The 18,860-nt window shown below is 39.8% G+C and overlaps 1 long non-coding RNA gene and 1 other non-coding gene across 4 annotated transcripts; one reads left to right on the top strand and one right to left on the bottom strand.

Annotated features, from left to right (window-relative positions):
* Positions 1-9,816: 9,816 nt before the first annotated feature.
* On the bottom strand, positions 9,817-9,923 carry LOC131252237 (small nucleolar RNA R71). The gene has a single exon (XR_009174272.1). It is a non-coding gene; the product is annotated as a small nucleolar RNA R71 (small nucleolar RNA).
* A 6,808-nt stretch (positions 9,924-16,731) lies between these two features.
* On the top strand, positions 16,732-17,820 carry LOC131251287 (uncharacterized). Of its 3 annotated transcripts, none has more exons than XR_009173717.1 (3): positions 16,732-16,994; positions 17,267-17,329; positions 17,464-17,820. It is a non-coding gene; the product is annotated as an uncharacterized LOC131251287 (long non-coding RNA). The 3 variants fall into 3 exon arrangements; XR_009173716.1 differs by having other exon boundaries at positions 16,732-17,000; positions 17,261-17,329; XR_009173718.1 differs by having other exon boundaries at positions 16,732-17,020; positions 17,287-17,329.
* Positions 17,821-18,860: the final 1,040 nt, after the last annotated feature.

Raw genomic sequence — 18,860 nt, 5'->3', positions numbered from 1 at the left:
ACCGTTGTCAATTCTAAATTGTGCGTCAGATAATTTTTCTCATCAACTTTTAACTGTCGAGATGCGTATGCAATTACTTTATTATTTAGCATGAGTACACAATCCAATCCTTCATGTGAGGCATCCGTGTATACTATAAATTCCACTCCTTCTTCAAGCAGCATGAGTATGGGTGAAGAGGTTAATCTACCTTTAAGTTCCTAAAAAGTTTCTTCGACCTTTTCATTCCATTGGAAACATGCGTTCTTCTTCGTTAGGTTAGTTAGCAGCCGAGCTATCTTAGAGAATTCTTTGATAAAGCGTCAATAGTATCCTGCTAGCCCTAAAAAACTTCTGACCTCAGTAACGGTATTGGGCCTAGTCCATTGAAGTGTGACTTCAACCTTAGCTGGATCGACTGCTATTCCTTGGTGGTTCACCACGTGTCCTAGGAACTTTACTTCTTCTTTCCAGAATTCACATTTTGAGAGTTTGGCGAATAAATGATTCTTCCTCAGTAGGTGCAAGACCTTCCTTAGGTGGACTCCGTGTTCTTCCTGACTTTGTGAGTAGATTACGATATCACGGATGAAGACTATAATGAATTGGTCTAGGTACGGTTTAAAAATGCAGTTTATAAGATCCATAAAGATGGCTGGTGCATTTGTGAGGCCAAAGGGCAATACCAAAAATTCATAATGTCCATACCTTGTCTTGAATGCAGTCTTATATATATCCTCATCTTTGATTCTCAATTGATGGTACCCCGATCTCAGATCAATTTTTGAAAAGAATTGAGCTCCTTTAAGTTGGTCGAATAGGTCGTCGATGGGCGGAAGAGGATATTTGTTCTTTATCGTTGCTTGATTCACGCAGAAGTAGTCGATGCACAACCATAAGGATCCATCCTTCTTTTTAACGAACAACACTGGTGCACCCCAAGGAGACACGCTTGGCCGAATAAATCCTTGACCTAGTAATTCTTCTATTTGTTTCTTGGGTTCTGCCAACTCAACTAGTGCCATTCGGAAAGTGGGTAATGCTATCGAGGAGGTTCCTGATATTAAGTCAATACTAGAGTCCACCTCCCTCCTGGGAGGCAATCCTGATATTTCTTGGAACACTTCAAGGAATGCCTTGACTACTAGAATTTGATCCACAAAGACCTCTTCTAAGCTCATTATTTGTACTAAGGGCTCCCTTTTCTTTCTACCTTGTATTGTGATGGGGGGCACTCGGGTAATGTGATAGTGATTCTTCTAACTCTACTTTCTATAATCGCCCTACTTTCATCAAGTCAATCCATTCCAAGGATGATGTCGAATCCCTTCATGTTCACTTTCACTAGTTTGGCTGAAAGCTTTATGTTTGCCATAGTGATGGGGTAGTTTTCACAATATTTGGCTAGTTATATTATCTTACCCAAGGGTGAGCCATTGTGATGGGTCCTTTCATGAATTTTAACTCTAGGCCCAAACGTTCTACTATGGAAGTTGAGATGAATGATAATGTGGCCCCACAATCAAATAAGAAGATAATTGGTATATCTATGATAAAGGACGTAACTTCTATTAGGTTGGGGGCAGTGTCTGAGTCTTCTGGTGACATCATGGCATACAGGCGATCCTGTGTTTTCTGAGATGTAATCGAGGTGGATTGTTGTACTCGATGCAGAATGGGGCAGCCTTCATCTTTCAGCAGCTTTTCACGTCTTGGCCCATCTTCTTGCAGTAGTTGCAGCCTGGGAGGTTGTCCCCCTATTTTCTTTGATCCGGGATAGTATTATGTTGTAGGATGGTTATGGACCTTTTGTCCAATATTTGTGGCAAGCTAGAGTTCGTCATGAGTCTCTTCCCTGCCTCGAGATGTTGTAGTCAGGCTCGTGATCATCGATTGTCATCATTTTCAGCACGGGTGGCTTTATGCACTATGACGACGTATGTTGGTAGGTCCAAGCAGCATATCTTAGAGTGGATTGAAAGTCTTAGGCCATCCTTAAACCGTTTGATTTTGAAATCTTTGTCCTCAATTAGTTTCGATGTGTATCATGACAATTTAGTGAACTTGGCCTCGTACTGCATGACAGTCATTTCTCCTTGGGCGAGTTTCAAGAATTTGGACATCTTTTCATCTCTGTATGCTTTGGGAAGTATTTCTCGAAGAATTTCTCTTGAAATTCCTCTAAGGCCCAGGTGTGATTCTCAGGTACAATTCTTTCTGTTGCTTCCCGCCAATTAACAACCTCTCCTTCGAATTTGAACATGGCTAAGGAAACCTTGAGGTGTTCTGGGCATGCCATGGTCTTTAATGTCCTCTTAGTCTGTTTCACCCAATGTTCGGCTGCCACCAGGTCGGGGGTGCCTGCGAACTCAGGGGGTCATAACTTTAGGAATTTTTCTAACATGAAAGCTTCATTGTGGTGTTTTGCACGAGGTGGAGCCGGTGGGGTGATACGGTAGGTGGTGTTAGTGGTACCATGTTTCTTAGAAGGGTATTGTGAACCTGTTGTTATAGATCATCCACAGTCTGTTAGGTCCTCCTCTACATGAATTCCTCCATCCGTCCCAGGATAGAATAGAACGGTGTCCATGCTTGGGTATCAGGGGGTGTCCATCTTGGAGGCAACCCTGGGAGTGTGGCCTCTTGGTGGGTTGCTGACAGAGATGGCATTAATTCTCCCACAATTGCTTCCTGAGGTGCTCCATTCTCAGTTGTGCGTTTCGGGGGTACAGAGTTTGCTTGAGTAACCTTTCTCTTGGGAGCCATACTTCCTGCATATAGGGTTGTCTAGTTAGACTGTGCCTATTGCCTTGGGAAAATCCCTAGTATGGTGAGAATAGGTTCTTCAGGTAGTTATGCACTCTCAAAATTTTAATTTTTGATCCATATGTCCAATGTATTTGAAATTGGGATCCTAAGTCCCTGACTTATCCTTAACACTTTAGGAAATTTCACGAGGCAAGATTTCACGGTTTGGGTTTGTTTTACCCTAAAGGTGTATGAAAGCTTGTTGTCTAGTAGCAAATTTTACTAATTTTTGTTACTTTTGGATTTTTATGGAATTTTATACCAACCCGATTGAGATGAAATTTAAGAGGGAGGATGATGGAGACTTAAGTGATCTATTGAAATTTTTAAAAAATTTTCTAATGTGTCTTCTTTCTGCAACTAGTGGGGATTTCACAATATGTTAGAATTTTGTTGAAATAGCCAAAATTTTGGGAAAATTAAAAAATTCTCTATTCCCATAAGGGAAACTTCTTCTTATTGATTGTTACTCTATTTAAGGGTGACTTATAGTTCAGAATAAGTTCACTTGAAATTTTGGGAATTCATTCCCGACGGTACCTAGGTTCGTAGTTCTTAAATTCCAAGCCAAGTTTGATGGGGAACCTGAATATGAGTTTCTAATTCCTTGATTTTTTAACTACTTTGGGGGAAACAATTTCAAGTATAAGTATCTAATTTTAATTATGTTATGAAGCTAATGATGGTCCATTCCCTCAAGCCCAGTTAATTTCATTCTCATGCTCTGATACCAACTGTAACATCCTGAATTTTCACAGCTAGAGTTTATACTCGTGCCGGAGGAAATTAGTATTAATAATGTAAAAATTTGGGTGCCTCAAGGTATCGCCTTGATTTTCCTTTTATCTAGATCACATCCAATTACATTCATGAAGGTAATCATCTATAAGAATAAAATCAACTGTATTTATTACTCCACAATAAGAGAATTAAATAGACTTGTCAAATGCTCTCTTAATGGGAGCTTATTACAATATCTGAATTGCATAGCGGAAGTATAAATAAAACAAATCATAAACTATTTTTCTATTATATTTAGCAAAATCTTCTATCAGGAACTGGTCTTCAGGATCGTCGACCTGTAAGTCACCTGCATCATCTATACGGTTAGAGAGGGTCAACGCCCTACTCATAGTGATGGTCATCTCTTAAGATTAACAATAATTCAATAGATTCATATAAGCAATGTAAAGGTTCTGATATGTCTCATACTCCACCACTACAAGAGGTATCAGTATGCGCAAATAATATATATATGAATGCATGTCTAACAAAGTGTGTGTGCAGCTCATCATACATAGTGATCATCATAATGTGGAATACAATTTATAGGAAAAACCCTGGCTAGCCTTACATTCTCACACTATGGAGATCCACCGGCATGTCCAACACTACCGTGGATTTATATGAACACCTCGAGGTGGCACAACACATGAGTCAGATGAATTACATGACATGATTTGTTCATGGAGCAATTATTTGCGACATCCAATTCTGAAAGTGATGTAACACGCATTGTGTATTAGTTACATTAATTTGTGCACTACTACCCAAACCCATGAAATTACGCGTCGACCAAGAGGGTCTCTACCTAAAGCGCATTATGTCCTTGATATAATAATTGAATCACTAGTTGTGATACATTTAACATATCACTTGCATCAAAGAGAACGTAAACCGAATCATGGGAGCTTTGGAAATCCAAGGCACATGCCCAAGACTTAAAAATAGACAGATAACACAAGACAAACAAAATAAGGAGGAGAGTAGCAATGGCTAACTCAACAAGAGGAGAGTGGCAATGGCCAACTCAACAATGAGGAGAGTAGCAATGGCTAGCTCAACAAAGAGGAGAGTGGCAATGGCCAACTCAAAAAAAAAGAGAGTGGCAATGGCCAACTCAACAAAGAGAAGAGTAGCGAGGGCCAACTCAACAAAATTGATAAAGGCAAGGGCAAGGCTTGTATGTATTGCCCCCCATAACATAATAAGGATCACTCATAATTAACATCATATCATAATTCCCAAAGGGTAAATAATTATTGGTGGCAAATTAAATAATTCCAAGCAGATAATCATGGTAATGTGAAAGCATGTAAAGGCAGGATAAATCAACTTAAATCAAGGTAAGCTTAAAGGAATCCCTCACCTCGAGTGGTGGTGTAGTCTCTTACTAAGTTAAATGACCAGAGGCATATGATCAAGTTCTAGTATAATCTACTTGGTTTGAATTGATTTAGATGTCAGATTAGAGTTGAGGAAAACTTGACCTAAACCATTCCTAAGCAGATAAGTTTTCAACTTATCGTGTTTAGGCCCTTCATATCATTGACTTAATTTGGTTTTAATGTAATGAAATTCCATTATTGAGGGATAGATTAAATTTGGAAAAGGAAAAAAAGGATAAGAAGGTTAGGAGTTGAACTAGGCCTCGGTGATAGCTCAGGGTGCAACTATCCTCAACTTTCACATCTTCTTCTCTCTTCCATTCGTGTCTCTCTTTCCTTTTCTTTCTTGCTGCCTCTCTTCCTTCCTATCTTGCTAGAATCCTTCTCTCTCTATTTCTTTCTTTTTTTCTCTATTTTCTTTCTTTCTTTCTCTCTTTCTTGTTTCCCTCTGTCTCTTCTTGTTATGCTTCCTCCAAGTATTGGATGAAGGTCTTCTTTATAGTGGTGTGAGTCTTTTAGACTCTTCCTACGTAACCTTACGCAGGCCTGCTTGTGTAAGTGAGGGAAATCGTGAGGATTTTCTTACCCAGATCTATTTTCTGTGCAGCAAAAATTAGAGTAGCGACTTGTGTAACGAAAGAAAATGGATTGGCTAGCGGTCCTCACGTTAGATCTTTCCAAGCTATTTTCGTAGGAGGAGACGGAATGCTTCTTGAAAGGGTTTGGATGGTTAGGATACAATGATAGGTTGTGTAGTTGGGTTTTGTGCGGCCAGTTTTCTCGGACCACTAGTTTAACAGAAGATGAATTTCCTACTTATGCTAGCTGTTGCACTTGCATGGGTCCTTATGGATCTTATAGTCACTACAAGAAAAGGGGTTTTTAGCAACAAAATTTTTATCGTCGCTAAAAGAGACTTTTAGCGACGAACAAAACTTTCGTTGATAAAAGTTTACTTTAGCGGTGAAATTGTAAATTCGTAGCTAAAAGTCACTTTTAGCAACGAACATTTTCATCGCTAAATGTTGTGAACATTTTTTAAATGTGTGAACACTTTATCCAAAGGTTTACTTTTAGCTACGCATATTTTCGTAACTAAAAAACGTGGCTGGGACTTGTAGCGACGAACATTTTTGTCCCTAAATGTGTGAACAATTTTTGAAATAAAATCCAAAGCTTTACTTTTAACTACGAAACGTTTTGTAGCTAAAAAAGTGGCTGGGACTTTTAGCAACGAAACATTTCGTCGCTAAATGTGTGAACAGTGTTTGAAATAAAATCCAAAGCTTTACTTTTAGCTACGAAACTTTTCATAGCCGAAAAAGGTGGCAGAGACTTTTAGCGACGAAACTTATCGTCGCTAAATGTGTGAACAACTTTTCAAATAAAATCCAAAGGTTTACTTTTAGCTATAAAAATTTTCATAGCTACAAAACGTGGCTGAAGCTGTTAGCGACGAAAATGTCATCGCTAAATGTGTGAACAGTTCTTCAAATAAAATCCAAAGGTTTGCTTTTAGCTACGAACATTTTCGTAGTTAAAAAAACGTCGCTGGGACTTTTAGCAATGAAAATTTTCGTCGCTAAAGTCTTTTTTTAAAAAAATTTCATCTCAAATTTCCTTTCATCGTATTTTTCTTGATATACACCTATTATATAAAATATTTCATCATATTCATATTCACATCCATCTAAACCGAAACTACATAAATCCATCCGGACATAAGCTACATTCATCCAAACATAAACTGCATCCATCCAGACTGATCAGGGTCAAATATTGCATATCAGACCCCAGTAATTACCAGATTTTATGTATATGATAATGCTTAATGGAGTATTTTAATTGTATTTTTATTACAGGATAAAGTCAGGAGCGTTAATTGAAAATTGGTGTTAAAGGCATGGATTTCATGATCCAAAGTCTCCAGAGCACGGGGTGGACTCCAGGGAACCAATAATGAAGATTTTACACGTCTGGGATCTGAGGAAAGCAAGCCAAAGGGGCCCGAAAAGGGTCCAGAATGCAAGATCACATGGTTCCCACTATCCGATCAGTTCGAAACTTCATACATGAGATGAGGGCCGTAAATTAACCGTACATATTAAATTTCAACCATTGAAGATCGCGGGAAGTGGTCCAACGGACAGATCAGCCCATTAATCTTCACCTTGGGGCCCACCTGATATTTGGAACTGCCTCAAACTTGGAGCTGACGGTTGAAAATAGATGACAAATAGGATGGACGGATTGGATTTCTCGTAAACATCACGGTGAGCCCTGTGTAAGAGATGTGTACACAGTGCACAGGTGCATCGGCTGCGCACCAAACGGACGAGCGTCGGTCAGCAGCGCTGACCCGACTTTGTCTTTGGAAAACGGAAGTTTCCGTTTCCAGCGTCCGCGGAACCGACCGCTGTCATCGGTTGTGGGGCCCACCTAGTGTCCAAATGGACAATCCGAACCGTCCATCCACTTCCTGGGGCCGATATCATCATCGCCTAGATGTCCGTTTGGTTCCATGCATGTGTACGGACGTTGATCGCTGAAAAAACGCAAAACGGACGGTGAGTTCAAAACTCCGTGGGCTGCACCAAATTCACCCCAAAACCAGTCAATTCCTACTGATTTTTCGAGCTGAAACCAATGGACGACGTGGATTCCTGTGAAAAGTCCAGGAATGGGCCCCACCATCATCGCAGCGTCGGTTTGGCGTCCGCGTAGCGTCTTCCGCTGGCCGTTTTTGCGAAGGATTGTGGGCCCCGTACGTCACTCGTACGGCCGATCCGAGCCGTCCATCGTGTAGAGGGCTTCGAGATCTTCAAAACTATGCTGATATTCCACTCCCATGGGGACACACATGTGCGGTACAGAGGCCACAAAAGGGCTACCTGGCGACGTTCAAAACTGATTTTTTTTGTATTTTCTTCTCTGGGCCGCGATAATGAACCTTCAAAACCACCCATTCTTGACTGAAATTTCGTTCTGAATCCAATGGATGGGGTGGATTTTCCAGAAAACACCTCTGTGGGGCCCACCGATCACGGCTGTGAAAAATTGCACTTCGAGTCCTTCTACGACTCTGCCACCGACCCCAGCCATCCAGCAGCTATAAAAGGGGAGTTTTGGACGTGGGAAAGGCATTGAGAACCAGGGGATTCCAGATCTGGAGCAAGGGAGAGAAGAAAGAGAAGAAAGAGAAGAAAGAAGAGAGAAAGAGATTGTTTGGTTTGACGTTTCTTTTATGAATTTTATTTAATATTTTTTATGGATTTTATGGGTCACTAATCTCTCAGCTAGGGCTGAGATGAAGCCCCTAATTTGATTAGCTCTTATATTGGTTGATTTACTTTGAATTTCAATTAATTTGTTTCTTTCTTTAAGTGGACTTTATGGGTTTAAATTCTATACTTCTCCATCTATGAACTTGATTAAAGTATATATATGGATGTTGTTTGGATGCTTATTATAGGTGCTTGTGTCTGATCAAGAACAAGTTTCCTATAGAGGAAGAAACAAGGTGCTTTAATGAATGTACATTCCATGTACCCGACCAAGGATATGGGATATGTCATTCATGGCATTGCTTAAAGGAATTAGGCAGTTTGTATGCCCGATTAAGGACACAGATTGTGCTTTCTCTGTATAAGTGGTATCAATCTAGATCAAGGTGAATCAACAGACAAAACAAGGGTTAGGATAATTAGGGGTGGATTCGAAAGTCCTAGTGCCCTCTCTCTGATTGAATTTTCTTCCCTGTTCTTAATTAATTATTTTTCATAAAATTGTGCTTAGTAATTCATTCCATTATTTGTTGGATTAGTTAAGGAGAATCATAGATTTGAATTGTGACGACCAGTCCTCGTGGGAACGATCTCGTAATACGTACCGTATCTACATCTGATTCGTATACTTGCGAGTTTAAAAATCATTTAAATCATGTTGGTTTAAATAAAACATCAAGTTTTTGGCCGGGGACTGTTTTGTTCCAATTGGATTTAGGATTCTCTCTTATCATAATTCATAGTCTTAGGTTTTTTTACTAACTCTAGGTTAAATTTTTTTTGAAACTAACCTATTTCCTGTTTTGTAGGGACCTGACATAAACTACTAATTTGGTAATCTCTTTCCAAATTTTCTATTTTTTTATTTATTTTTTTTTTTTTTAGAAATTAACCGTTGCTTAGGATTTTTTCTAGCATTATTTTAGTAAATTTAATTTATTTTTGTTTTCTTTTTGTTTATAGGAATTAAGGAAGGAAGCTGATAAATAACATTGTCTTCAAAAGGAGGAGCTCTTCTTCAGACATCAATCATCTCCTTTTCTGGGTTCTTTCTTCCCATTCTCATTTACATAATTTTAACTTGTTTTAGAATCTCACAGTTTATGCTAGGACGTAGATCTCTGAACATAGAACTAGCACCGTTTGATCCTGAGATTGAAAGAACAATTCGTGAAAGATTGAGAAATAATTTTGTTGAAATGGCGAATGAGACTGAAGTTAAAGCTCTCAAAGATTATTCAGCTCCTGTCCAATTTAATGCGCCTTCATGCATAGTGTTGCCAACCACTACGGCAGCACACTTTGAACTTAAACCTGGAGTCATACAATTGTTGCCATCCTTTTATGGATTGGACAAAGAGGACCCATATCATCATGTGAAAGAATTCTTAAACATTTGCTCCACCTTTAAGTTCCAAAACTTCTCAGACGATTCGATCCGCCTACGCCTGTTTCCTTTTTCTTTGAAGGATAAGGCGAAAGCATGGTTGAATTCTCTAGAAGTTGGATCTATCACTACATGGGACCAACTGTCTAAGAAGTTCTTAAACAAGTTCTTCCCCGTTCACAAAACCAATGCCCTCCGTAGAGAAATCACTAACTTCACACAAAAAGAGGGCGAGCACTTTCATGAATGTTGGGAAAGATGGAAGGACTTGCTTCTTAAATGTCCTCACCATGGTTTTGAGAAGTGGCAACAAGTTCAATACTTCTATGACGGTCTGGACACCCCAAAACCGTCGCATGGTTGATGCCACCAGTGGAGGGTCATTCATGACCAAAAGTGATGTCGAAGCGTGGAACTTCTTTGAAACTTTGTGCGAAAATTCCCAACAATGGGATTATTCAAATAGAGGTGATAGAAGTCCCCAACAACAAAAGAGAGGTGGTATATATGAGATAGGAGTCATACCAGAGCTAAGTGCCAAGCTTGATAACCTGACAAAGAAAGTTGATGCTCTGGTATTGAATAATGGACCACCACAAACAGCTCAAGTCGAGGCATATGCCACATGTTCCAGTCCCGTCCCATCCTATGCGGTCTTGTCCATCTGGTGCTGCATTCCCAGAACTTATCTCTTAACAAGTTCTTGCTTTGAACACGTTTCAATTATCTGGTAATGATCCTTACTCGAACACATACAACCCGGGTGGGCTAGACATCCAAATTTCTCTTGGGCAAAAGGACCACAACAAGGAGGACCATCTGGAAATCCTCCCATGCAACCGCACCTCCAAGTTGGCAATCAACAACCTCAACAGTTTTCACAATATCAACAACTGCCTATACAATCAAGGAAACCATCTCTTGAGGATACACTCCATCTTTTCATGCAGAGTTCTCTCCAATTCCAAAAAGACACCCAACAAACCTTACTGGCCAACCAGCAAAGCTTACATGCAAATGCACAATCCATTGCCAAGTTGGAAGTACAAATGGGTCAACTAGCTGCCACATTGAGTGAGAGAGAGAAGGGCAAGTTCCCTAGCCAACCCGAGGCTCATCCAAAGGGACAGTATGAGATTGGCTCTAATTCCAACCAAGGGCAATATCATGTACAGGCCAGATCGATCACTACCCTTAGGTCAGGCAAGCAGATTGATAATAGAATAGAGATGCCTGGGGATGAATCAAATTCTAAAACAGAAGATCAAGATAAAGCAGAGAGTCATACCAATGCATCCAAAGTCCAAAAGCTCTCTGACTCTCCAAGAGCCACTAATGTGCCACCTTATGTGCCCAAAGCACCCTTTCCTCAACGTTTGGCACCAATAAAGAAAAGAAATAACTTTGATGAAATCTTGGATGTGTTTCAAAAAGTGCAAGTCAACATCCCGTTGCTTGACGCTATCAAGCAAGTCCCTGCTTACGCTAAGTTTCTTAAAGATTTATGCACTCAAAAGCGTAAGCAGAATGTTCATAAGAAAGTCTTCCTTGCAGAGCAGCTCAGCTCCATGATTCAACATAACAACCCTCCTAAATTTAGGGATCCAGGAGCTCCCACCATTTCTTGCGGCATAGGAGATCATAAGATCGGGAAGGCATTACTTGATTTAGGGGCGAGTGTCAATTTGTTACCATATTCGGTCTATGAGCAACTAGGACTTGGTGAGTTGAAACCGACTAAGGTAACATTACAACTAGCCGATAGATCTGTCAAGGTGCCCCGGGGTATTATTGAAGATGTGTTAATCCAGGTTGATAAATTTTATTTTCCAGTGGATTTCATAGTTATAGATACTCAGCCTGTCCAGAATCTTCATAGTCAGATCCCAGTCATTTTGGGTCGTCCATTTTTGGCCACATCTAATGCTATTATCAATTGCAGGAATGGAGTTATGAAATTGTCCTTTGGTAACATGAATATTAAACTCAATGTTTTTAATGCAGAACAACAATCCTCCGATTTGGATGACATATTTGAAGTGGACATGATCGAGAGCCTTGTGCCGGACTCCTTCCGTACATCTTTTGAAGATCCTCTAGAGACCTGCTTAGCACAATCGGGCATGGATTTTGACATTGATAGTCCCATCCATGAAGTCAATGCATTGCTCGACTCTACTCCTATATTGGAGACTGAAAAATGGAGAGCGAAAGTGGAACCTCTTCATCCCTCTGAGACTCTTCCTGACAACACAGTTTGTAACTCTGAGAAGACAAAGGCGAGCAGGCTGCTTAATGTTCTCAGAGCATATAAGGCAGCAATTGAACGGAAGATAATGGAAATACAGGGAGTATGCCCCACGATATGTATGGATCATGCTGTGGAAATGTCGCGTGAAATGCAAAGGAAGCGTGATCCTAACATGGAAGAAGTTGTTCGAGCAGAAGTCCTTAAATTATTTGACGACAGTGTCAGTTGCCTTATTTTCAGATGGCACAGTTCATGAGAACTCACATCACTTGTCTGGGATTGGTTAATCAAGATGTTGAGGTAATTTCTTTGGCGGACCCTGGTTATAAAGATTATTTCATTCATGGTCCGTTCTTGTCTGGCTGAAGACGTTAAACTTAGCGCTCATGGGAGGCAACCCATCCTTTTGCTTTATTGTATTGCTTTTTATTTCATTCATTTTCAATTTTCTTAGTTAGTTACTTCAATGTTTGTGGGTAACATTACTGCAAACCCTCACGAGACTACAACTCGTCCACTAGGGGTAACCTAGGGGTTTAAAGGCTTGTTGCATGCGCTAAATGCAATCGAGAGCACCTGCGAAAGTGGTATAGGTAGGATCTTCTTTTGTTTTTCTTTTTGTTATTTTTGCTTATGTTGATTTCTCTCTTGTGCTAACTCGCTTTTACGTTGAAATTTTTCACAAATTTTGAGAAAGCTTCTTGATTCTCCATCCAGGTATTATCTTTTCATCACTCCTCTTTTATTCTCGTTGTTCCATGTGCATTGCTTGTTTATTTCTTTTACATCGAGGACAATGTAGATTTTAGGTTGGGGGTGGGAGATTAGGTTACCTAATCAGTATTTTCTTAGTCTTGAGCAAAATTGTGAAAATTTTAAAATTTTTTTCTCGAATTTCTATTGAATTCAAAGTGATTTTGAAGGATAGTTGTGATTTTACCATTATAAGATACATGACGTTGGTAACTTATGACTCTTGGATTCGGCCATCTGCTTGATTTCACAGTCAATTTTGAATTGTTAATCCATGATTAGACGTTGTAAACATTGATTGAGTCATGATTTCACATATCACATCTCGCTTACACATTAAGTTTTCGGTTCGATAACTGAATGATTAACTTGGTAAAAAGAAGAATTAAAAGGCTAAGTCACAAAATCTTTACCATAGGTTTGCTCCCTATAGGTATAGCTTTGATTCTCCATAGTTGACTTATAAAAAAGTTGGGCGACAAGTTTTTGCCATAGGTTTGCTCACTATAGGCGAGGATTTGAGTTCCTTGGTGTACTGTTCATAAAGAAAATCAAAGGCTAGTTGAATGGAAAGTTAATCTAAAATGCCAGTATTGGTTTCAAGCTTGGTTGTCACGAATTACTAACGATATCATGAAAATTGACAATTGATTGTAAGTCGAGATTACACTTTACACTCATGGAACTCAATGTTTAGGAATGTTATAATTAATGGATTAATATGTTGAACTTGATTATGAAGTTTACTGAGAGCTTGATTCCAAGAGAAAAATTCCACACACCAATCATGAATCTTAGAATTTTCACATCTCAGCTATCTGTTCACAAGTCACTTGAGTTTATAGGAATCATCTTTTATTTCTAAAATTATTTTCGCATACTTTGCTTGGGACTAGCAAAATGCTGGTTGGGGGTTGTGATCAGGGTCAAATATTGCATATCAGACCCCAGTAATTACCAGATTTTATGTATATGATAATGCTTAATGGAGTATTTTAATTGTATTTTTATTACAGGATAAAGTCAGGAGCGTTAATTGAAAATTGGTGTTAAAGGCATGGATTTCATGATCCAAAGTCTCCAGAGCACGGGGTGGACTCCAGGGAACCAATAATGAAGATTTTACACGTTTGGGATCTGAGGAAAGCAAGCCAAAGGGGCCCGAAAAGGGTCCAGAATGCAAGATCACATGGTTCCCACTATCCGATCAGTTTGAAACTTCATACATGAGATGAGGGCCGTAAATTAACCGTACATATTAAATTTCAACCATTGAAGATCGCGGGAAGTGGTCCAACGGACAGATCAGCCCATTAATCTTCACCTTGGGGCCCACCTGATATTTGGAACTGCCTCAAACTTGGAGCTGACGGTTGAAAATAGATGACAAATAGGATGGACGGATTGGATTTCTCGTAAACATCACGGTGAGCCCTGTGTAAGAGATGTGTACACAGTGCACAGGTGCATCGGCTGCGCACCAAACGGACGAGCGTCGGTCAGCAGCGCTGACCCGACTTCGTCTTTGGAAAACGGAAGTTTCCGTTTCCAGCGTCCGCGGAACCGACCGCTGTCATCGGTTGTGGGGCCCACCTAGTGTCCAAATGGACAATCCGAACCGTCCATCCGCTTCCTGGGGCCGATATCATCATCGCCTAGATGTCCGTTTGGTTCCATGCATGTGTACGGACGTTGATCGCTGAAAAAACGCAAAACGGACGGTGAGTTCAAAACTCCGTGGGCTGCACCAAATTCACCCCAAAACCAGTCAATTCCTACTGATTTTTCGAGCTGAAACCAATGGACGATGTGGATTCCTGTGAAAAGTCCAGGAATGGGCCCCACCATCATCGCAGCGTCGGTTTGGCGTCCGCGTAGCGTCTTCCGCTGGCCATTTTTGCGAAGGATTGTGGGCCCCGTACGTCACCCGTACGGCCGATCCGAGCCGTCCATCGTGTAGAGGGCTTCGAGATCTCAAAACCATGCGATATTCCACTCCCATGGGGACACACATGTGCGATGCAGAGGCCACAAAAGGGCTACTTGGCGACGTTCAAAACTGATTTTTTTGTATTTTCTTCTCGGGCCGCGATAATGAACCTTCACAACCACCACTTCTTGACTGAAATTTCGTCCTGAATCCAATGGATGGGGTGGATTTTCCAGAAAACACCTCTGTGGGGCCCACCGACCACGGCTGTGAAAAATTGCACTTCGAGTCCTTCTACGACTCTGCCACCGACCCCAGCCATCCAGCAGCTATAAAATGGGAGTTTTGGACGTGGGAAAGGCATTCAGAACCAGGGAATTCCAGATCTGGAGCAAGGGAGAGAAGAAAGAGAAGAAAGAGAAGAAAGAAGAGAGAGAGAGATTGTTTGGTTTGACGTTTCTTTTATGAATTTTATTTAATATTTTTTATGGATTTTATGGGTCACTAATCTCTCAGCTAGGGCTGAGATGAAGCCCCTAATTTGATTAGCTCTTATATTGGTTGATTTACTTTGAATTTCAATTAATTTGTTTCTTTCTTTAAGTGGACTTTATGGGTTTAAATTCTATACTTCTCCATCTATGAACTTGATTAAAGTATATATATGGATGTTGTTTGGATGCTTATTATAGGTGCTTGTGTCTGATCAAGAACAAGTTTCCTATAGAGGAAGAAACAGGGTGCTTTAATGAATGTACATTCCATGTACCCGACCAAGGATATGGGATATGTCATTCATGGCATTGCTTAAAGGAATTAGACAGTTTGTATGCCCGATTAAGGACACAGATTGTGCTTTCTCTGTATAAGTGGTATCAATCTAGATCAAGGTGAATCAACAGACAAAACAAGGGTTAGGATAATTAGGGGTGGATTCGAAAGTCCTAGTGCCCTCTCTCTGATTGAATTTTCTTCCCTGTTCTTAATTAATTATTTTTCATAAAATTGTGCTTAGTAATTCATTCCATTATTTGTTGGATTAGTTAAGGAGAATCATAGATTTGAATTGTGACGACCAGTCCTCGTGGGAACGATCTCGTAATACGTACCGTATCTACATTTGATTCGTATACTTGCGAGTTTAAAAATCATTTAAATCATGTTGGTTTAAATAAAACATCACAGACATAAACTACATTCATCCAAACATAAACTGCATCCATCCAGACATAAACTACATTCATCCACACATAAATTGCATCCATCCAAACACAAACAATCCTATGGAAAAAAACAAATGAAAAGAGAGAGAACATATGAGAGATGATCCACACAAATAAAAAGAAAAACAACCTTAACCTAGGTTAAGGTTTAGGTTATAGGTTTTGGTTTAGGTTAAGGTTATAGGTTTTGGTTTAGGTTAAGGTTGAGGTTTTGGGTTTAGGTTAAGGTTATAGGTTTAAGTTATAGGTTAAGGTTATAGGTTTAGGTTAGGTTTAGGTTATAGGTTATAGCTTTGGAATTTGAGAATATGTTAATGTTTAGGTTTAGGAATTCGGGTCGGGTTCGGGATCGGGTTTAGGCTTGGGTTTTCAAGTTTAGGTTTATGTTTAGGTTAGGGAGTTGAGATTGGGATTTGGTGTAGGTTTAGGTTTAAGGATTTGAGAATAGGTTAAGGTTTAGGTTTAGGAAATCGGGTTTGGGTTCGGGATCGTGTTTAGGCTTGGGTTTTCAAGTTTAGTTTTAGGTTTAGGTTAGGGAGTTGAGATTGGGATTTGGTGTAGGTTTAGGTTTAGGAATTTGAGAATTGGTTAAGGTTTAGGTTTAGGAAATCGGGTTCGGGTTCGGAATCGTGTTTAGGCTTGGGTTTTCAAGTTTAGTTTTAGGTTTAGGTTAGGGAGTTGAGAATGGGATTTGGTGTAGGTTTAGGTTTAGGGATTTGAGAATAGGTTAAGGTTTAGGTTTAGGAAATCGGGTTCGGGTTCAAGTTCGGGATCGGGTTTAGGTTTTGGTTTTCAAGTTTAGGTTAAGTTTTAGGTTAGGGAGTTGAGATTAGGATTTGGTGTAAGTTTAGGTTTAAGGATTTGAGAATATGTTAAGGTTTAGGTTTAGGAAATCGGGTTCGGCTTCGGGTTCTGGTTCGGGATCGGGTTTAGGCTTGGGTTTTCAAGTTTAGGTTTAGGTTTAGGTTAGGGAGTTGAGATTAGGATTTGGTGTAGGTTTAGGTTTAGGAATTTGAGAATTGGTTAAGGTTTAGGTTTAGGAAATCGGGTTCGGGTTCGGAATCGTGTTTAGGCTTGGGTTTTCAAGTTTAGTTTTAGGTTTAGGTTAGGGAGTTGAGAATGGGATTTGGTGTAGGTTTAGGTTTAGGGATTTGAGAATAGGTTAAGGTTTAGGTTTAGGAAATCGGGTTCGGGTTCAGGTTCGGGATCAGGTTTAGGTTTGGGTTTTCAAGTTTAGGTTTACTTTTAGGTTAGGGAGTTGAGATTAGAATTTGGTGTAAGTTTAGGTTTAGGGATTTGAGAATATGTTTAGGTTTAGGAATTCGGGTTCGGGTTCAGGATCGGGTTTAGTCTTGGGTTTTCAAGTTTAGGTTTAGGTTTAGGTTAGGGAGTTGAGATTAGGATTTGGTGTAGGTTTAGGTTTAGGGATTTGAGGATTGGTTAAGGTTTAGGTTTAGGAAATCGGGTTCGGGATCAGGTTTAGGCTTAGGTTTTCAAGTTTAGGTTTAGGTTTAGGTTAGGGAGTTGAGATTGGGATTTGGTGTAGGTTTAGGTTTAGGGATTTGAGAATATGTTAAGGTTTAGGTTTAGGAAATCGGGTTTGGGTTCGGGATCGGGTTTAGTCTTGGGTTTTCAAGTTTCGGTTTTAGGTTTAGGTTAGGGAGTTGAGATTGGGATTAGGTGTAGGTTTAGGTTTAGGGATTTGAGAATACATTTAGGTTTAGGTTTAGGTTTAGGTTGTAGCTTATAGGTTTAGGTTATAGGTTTAGGTTTTGGTTTTAGGTTTAGGTTATAAGTTATAGGTTATAGGTTATAGGTTATAGGTTAAGGTTTAGGTTATAGGTTTTGGTTTAGGTTAAGGTTTAGGTTTTGGGTGTAGTTTTTGGTTATAGGTTTAGGTTAGGTTTAGGTTTAGGTTATAGGTTATAGCTTTGGGAATTGAGAATAGGTTAAGGTTTAGGTTTTGGAAATCGGGTTCGGGTTCGGTATCGGGTTTAGGCTTGGGTTTTCAAGTTTAGGTTTAGGTTTAGGTTAGGGAGATGAGATTGGGATTAGGTGTAGGTTTAGGTTTAGGGATTTAAGAATACATTTAGGTTTTAGGTTTAGGTTTAGGTTTAGGTTTTAGCTTATAGGTTTAGGTTATAGGTTTAGGTATTGGTTTTAGGTTTAGGTTTAGGTTAAGGTTATAAGTTTAGGCTATAGGTTATAGGTTAAGGTTTAGGTTAAGGTTATAGGTTTTGGTTTAGGTTTAGGTTAAGATTATAGGTTTAGGTTATAGGTTAAGGTTATAGGTTTAGGTTAGGTTTAGGTTTAGGTTATAGGTTATAGGTTATAGCTTTGGGAATTGAGAATAGGTTAAGGTTTAGGTTTAAAAAATCGGGTTCAAGTTCGGGATCGGGTTTAGGTTTTGTTTCGGGATTGGGTTTAGGTTCAGATTCGAGGTCGGGTTTAGGTTTCGGTTTAGGTTAGGGATTTAAGAATAGGTTTAGGTTATAAGTATATGTTTAGGTTAAGTTATAAGTTAAGGTTTAGGGAATTGAGTTTAGGTTATAGGTTAAAGTTTAGGTTATAGGTTATAGTTATAGGTTTTTGGGTGTAGTTTTGGTTAAGGGTGTGGTCCCTGCAAATACAGATATAAACACGACCACTAGCGCAAATGGCCAGGCCCCTCTAATGCTGTCCATAGGAAATGGACAACTTCATCATGGTCATAACAGCGGTTCCCACCTTCCAAGGACCCCCGCTCATCCGGATAGCTCCGACGCACATCTGGGTCTACTCCATTAATTTCGAGCAAATACATGAACACGGCCTGTCCAAATGGCCAGACCCCTCCAATGCTCTCCATAGGAAATGGATAGCTTCATCATGGTCATAACAGTGGTTCCCACCTTCCAGGGACCCCCGCTCAACATCCAGATAGCTCCGACGTACATCTGGGTCTGCTCCATCAATTTCGAGCAAATACATTTAAAAACAAGTTAGGCATATATTTTTTTATGGATGAAAACCAATCTTGAAGACTATTCATCAGGCAGTCCCTACAATGGATAGTAGTTGGACATTGAATGATTAAA

The sequence above is a fragment of the Magnolia sinica genome, chromosome 7, assembly GCF_029962835.1.
Source record: "Magnolia sinica isolate HGM2019 chromosome 7, MsV1, whole genome shotgun sequence".
In the NCBI taxonomy this organism is placed as follows: domain Eukaryota; kingdom Viridiplantae; phylum Streptophyta; class Magnoliopsida; order Magnoliales; family Magnoliaceae; genus Magnolia; species Magnolia sinica.
The sequence above is the reverse complement of the archived record's forward strand: the minus strand, read 5'-3'. Positions and strand labels throughout refer to the sequence as shown.